Genomic DNA, 5,579 nt, shown 5'->3' with positions numbered 1-5,579 from the left:
TATTTTTCTATTATGATTGCTTTAAAATGGAAACGTCAGAATTTGAGTGGATAGTTAAAATTTGACTATAACTTTCCTTGGTATATAATAGAATTCATACCAAACATGTTAAAAGTCCTGAGGATTTCCATTTAATAGCCAATGAAAGTTCCTTCCAGTAGTAACTATCTAGTAAAAGCACCATGGCAGAGCTCAAATGGTAGTAGATTATTAACCAGATCTAGATTCATTAACCAGAAGATCTAGATTCTGGTTTAAGGTTTTTCTCCTAACAAATTGTGTGTTATTTGACATACACTGTCCGCCTGGGTCTCAGTCTCCTCATCTGCAAAAATAGGGATAGGGCTGACCTCTATAGTGGACGCTACTGGGGCCTCACTATTGGAGATAGCAAAACTATGGTCACAATTTTTTTTTTTCAGTTCCTTCCATCAAGAGGTGGAATCTATTCCCTCAATTCCTTGACTATGGACTGGCCTTGTGATTTCCTTTGACTAATAGTATTTGTCAGAATTTCTTTGTGCATGTCCCAAACCCAGGTCTCAAGAGGCCATCAGCTTCCACTCTTAAACTCAGACCTCTTTCCTCCACTACACAAGCCATCCTATGCTAGCTTGATAAATCAGGGTCAGCAAACTTTTTCTGTTGAGAGTCAAATGGTAATATTTTAGACTTCGAGGATCATACAGTGTCTGTCAAAACCACTCAACTCTGCCATTTTAGTAAGAAGGGAGACATGGATGATACAGAAACAAATGAGCATAGCTGTACTCCAGTAAAGCTTTATTTACAAAAACAGGCAGCAAACTAGATTTGCGGTCAACGTGGTAGATAATAAGAAATTCTGTGAAGAGATGCCAAAGTCACCCCAACTATCCTAGCCATCCAAGCTGAGACCCCAGATGAGTGAGAACAGCTGGGACCTCCTAAGACCTAAAGGATCATCTACTGAGCCCCCATCAAATGGTCAACCTAAAGAAATGTGAAATGCCACAGATCTCTGCAGTGTCGGGCCAGCAAGTGGTTTGTCACATCCCAATAACTTAATGATGCATATATTTTAATCTTTATCAGTCTTGAGTGCCCATTCTCCAGCTGCTTTGAGGTTGCCGAGGGCTCAGAGCTGCCCCCGACTCCCAAGAATTGCCTTCCTGGGGAGATTCCATCCACGCCTGGGACAGTCCATAATAAAGAACTGACTGGAAGGACAGCCAACCTCCTGCTTCACGGTGGGGCCAACTCCGTGCTCCAATTCTGGTTCCACAGGCTCCTTCTGGGAACAGGATGAAGCTAGTTTCCACCTGAAATCTTGCTTAGCTTGCTGAAGCCCTATGTTGCTTCCCCTACTCCCTTTCTCCTGCAAGAAACCGTTTACACAAGAATCACCATCTCACGTTCTGCTTTTAGGAAGCCTGGCTAAGCTAACTCCCAAGAATCACTTTGTTATCAGGCATAATCAAAAGGCAACCTGAGACAAAAGACTGAAATGCAAATGGTTAGGGTCATGGAATAAACCAAAAAGACAAACTTGAACCCACTTTAAGAAGTAGCAAAAAGACCCCTTCCTCTACCTTGCAAGCCAGACTGAGCCACCCTGATAGATCAGGGTCAGCAAATATTTTCTGTAAAGAACCAATGGGAAATATTTTAGGCTATGGAGATCATACAGTCTTTGTCACAACTATTCAACACTGCCAAGTTACTAACAAAGCAGACATGGACTGCATACAAACAAGCAAGCAGATCACAGGCAGTGATCTACTAGTCCCCAAACACCTTGTATGAATCTAGAAGTGCAAGTAAGGGAAGGGAAACCCAAAGTTGGATTTCTTGAAATAAAATTAATTCTGGTAACTTTACTCCACTTGATATTAATATTAATATTAGTGGGGTGCCTGGGTGGCTCAGTGGGTTAAGCCGCTGCCTTCGGCTCAGGTCATGATCTCAGGGTCCCGCATCAGGCTCTCTGCTCAGCAGGGAGCCTGCTTCTCTCTCTCTCTCTCTCTCTCTCTCTCTCTGCCTGCCTCTCCATCTACTTGTGATCTCCGTCTGTCAAATAAATAAAATCTTTAAAAAATATATTAATATTAGTGAAGTCAAATAAATTTTTAATATAGGTGTATTGTTCCCCCAAGACCTGTCCTATTCCACATTGTCCCCAGCTTCTAGATAACAGCAGTCCCAAATTCTGTCTTCTCTATTCACTTCCCTTTCACTCACACAGGGGAAAAACAAACCAACCCGCTACATCATGGGAAAATGAAGACTATTAATGAATTTATGCACATAAATTACATTGAGATTACCAGATAAAGGGTACTTTATAAATACAATATACCTACTATCATTATTATGCAGAAAACATTCTGAGTATTTTGAGTAAAACAAAAAAGAGCAAGAGAGTAAAGGAAAGAAATATTGCCAGCAGCAGTTTCCCTCCAAACTGGGAACTGGGTAGCTGGCGAAAAGAGAGATCTGAAGGAAATCTAAAGAAAAAGTCATGATGGCGGCAGGGTTTCCTTTTCAAGAGAAGAGAAATACGGAATTGTCAAGGAGGAAACATTAATAACTAGCGGAGTGAAGTTTGTGGAAAGAATCTGTAAGAGATGTGAGATAGAAACAGAAAGAAAAGCCTAAATCTAGAGGCTAGAAAGGGAATATATGACAAAAGAAACCACATTTAGTGGAAGAGATGAAGATGATTCTCCTATGTTGTTATGTCTCCTGGAGATTGAAATACTCAGAAAAAGAGTGTAGTGGAGAATAAAATCAGGGACAACCTGACAGGCATATAGTGGAATTTATATATTCTTGGACATTGCACCATTTAAAAATTAAAATTTAAAGTAATATTTTCATTTTAAAATGCCATCACTGCAATTGCTTGATTTTTTTTCTTAGTCATAATTACTATCCAGACAAAAGAGTTCTGTCACACTTGCTTTCTTAAAGCAAAGAAGAAAGAAAGAACATGGAGAATATCTCAAAATACAGACTTCTTTTTGAAGCCCTGAGTACATCATCCAAATTTTCTACATTTCAGTTTCCTCATCTGTAAGTGAGAAGATCAGGAAATGTTTTGAAATTTAAGAATTCTTGGGGAAAAAACTGAGTTTCTGTTACATGAATACTAACTAGAGGAAACATTCTAAATGGCATTTTAAAGTCAAATTGCTGTTTTTAACCTTAGAATACAACTTAGAAAAGCAATACTTTCTGCATTCCCTAAAATCATAAACTAAAGTACTCAAGTAAGCTAATTTTGTACAGCTGGAAAGAGATCTAAGGATGTATGTTAATTTAATGACTGTTTAGTATAGGAAATTATAGCTTAAATAATTTATATGAATTTAGATATTCATTAAGGTTTTACAGCATTTCAAAATGAGTTATTTTAAGATCAGGAACTAAAAATAATGGCATTTTCCTTCACGGAAACCAGAGATAAGTATATGGCAAAGCATAATTAATCTAAAGATTACTTCATTTTAGTGTTTATGCAAACCAAGACTTACAAAAAATAATAACTTTGAGTTAAACGTGTGTAAATATTTACAGAGAATAAAAAAAATATGCAAGATCGAAAAAAGAAACAACTAGATTCTCTTTAAAATTAGCAGAAAGACCTCGGGAATTGTTGTTATGGATAGAATTGACTTAGTTATAATCACGAGGAAGGCGATAGAAAGGAAAATGAGGAAAAAGATGGCAAAAGAGAAAAGATATTTAGGAAGTCAAGTCCCAGAAGTAGAGAAGCAGCAAGAATCCTGTACTCACATGGAGAGGAATCCTGCTGGAAATGCAGAGAAACCAGGTTCCCCAGAGATAAGCGGGAAGGGAGAAGACGAAGGTAAATGTAATTATTTGCCAAGGCATTCGCTTTTTCTTGAACTCCAACTCTGATCTTTTTATCTGATTCTAAACCACTCCTTCTTGGCCACCCGCAGGGAAAAGGAAGTACTTCTTGACCTGCTGTAGTTCAGCTGCTTTTCCCTGTGCTCTGTGTCCATTTTGATAACTGCCCTCTGGGTACTGGTACTTCACAGATTGGAGTGGGTTCTGTAATGGATTTCTGACTTGCATTCCTCAAATTACTATGGGTATTCCCATCTGAAATGTCCTCTGTTTTTCCGTCTCCTAAAACTATCCATCTGTATCCCCACAGTTGTGACTATTTGGTCATCACGAAATGAATTGTCTAATCAAGATATTTGATCCCCTTCACGTTCAGCAGGAACTATTTGCACTTCTATTTGGTATCAATACATTATTTATCTATATATTAGTTATGCTTAATTATGTATGATTATATAATAGAAATATATGGATAATTGTATTAATAACAGTATTAGGGATTTAAAATAAATTAGCATGTTATTAATACCAAAACTAAGTATTTTTAAAATTACTTTATTTCCTGGTTGAGTATCTTGCTCATAGCTACTCAAAATCTTTCTATTAATTGCAAAATAACGGGGCGCATGGGTGGCTCAGTGGGTTAAGCCTCCGTGGGTTAAGCCTCAGTGGGTTAAGCCTTCATTTCAGGTCATGATCTCAGGATCCTGGGATTGAGCCCCGAATCGGGCTCTCTGCTCAGCGGGGAGTCTGCTCCCCCCCCCCCTCTCTCTCTGCCTGTCTCTCTGCCTGCTTGTGATCTCTGGCTGTCAAATAAATAAATGAAATCTTTTAAAAATTTTTAAAAAATAAAAAAATAGATGCAAGATAATAGGGCACATGGGTGGCCCAGTTGGGCATCAGACTCTTAATTTCGATTCAGGTCCTGATCTCTGGGTCGTGAGGTCAAGCCCGGTGTCAGGCTATGCACTCAGCAGGGAGTCAGCTTGCAGTTCTCTCCCTTTCCCTCTGCCACTACCTCTGCGGCTTCCTATACCCGTGCTCCTGCTCTCTCTCTCTCTCAAATGAATAAATCTTTAAAACAACGCAAGAAAACATTCTCAATTTCCTATGATTATTTTGTTGCCAAATATTGACCTTTGTCATTTAAATAAAAGAACAAGAACTACGTTTCTCATTAACAAAGGAATCACTATCATTTGGGAGTCTTTGTCAAAACTTGTATAAAAGATTTGGAAGGAGGTGGTTATTTGAAGAATTTGTTTCTTGTTTAATTATCCTCTGGACCAGTTTAGTTATAACCGATGTCCTTATGAAATTGCAGTTTCAGTGGCTCCACAGTCTCCCTTGGAACATCTAGTAATCACTCAAAAATGGAATAATATGGACTGAAGCTTAATTAATGAATAAGGTTGCACTATTCAGAAGTTTGTGTTTAAATATTAGTGGACACTTTTCAAATGAAAAGAGCATGGTTTAATTGGATTCTGTTATCTCTCTAATTTTATTGACAATTTTTAAAAGAAAATGAAACACCTTAACTGAAAAACAAAGGTCATTTAATTTCCTTTGCATTGTTCAGTAATCTTTTTAATATTTTAATGAGAACATTCATGTCAACATTTATATTTCCTGCACTTTAATCTCTTTACTTTATTAAATATACTCTCATTACTTATGTTAAATATAAAAATAAACCACAAATGACCTACAAATCACATTTT

At 37.7% G+C, this 5,579-nt stretch overlaps 1 long non-coding RNA gene across 1 annotated transcript; it reads right to left on the bottom strand.

Annotated features, from left to right (window-relative positions):
* Nucleotides 1–766: 766 nt before the first annotated feature.
* On the bottom strand, nt 767–4,017 carry LOC131813850 (uncharacterized). The gene is made up of 2 exons (XR_009347003.1): nt 3,778–4,017; nt 767–1,357 (listed from the first exon to the last, which is right to left on the bottom strand). It is a non-coding gene; the product is annotated as an uncharacterized LOC131813850 (long non-coding RNA).
* Between the last annotated feature and the right edge of the window lie 1,562 nt (nt 4,018–5,579).

Source organism: Mustela lutreola, chromosome 13 (assembly GCF_030435805.1).
Source record: "Mustela lutreola isolate mMusLut2 chromosome 13, mMusLut2.pri, whole genome shotgun sequence".
Classification (NCBI taxonomy): domain Eukaryota; kingdom Metazoa; phylum Chordata; class Mammalia; order Carnivora; family Mustelidae; genus Mustela; species Mustela lutreola.
Note: the sequence above shows the minus strand (reverse complement) of the source record. Positions and strands in the feature narration are given on the sequence as shown.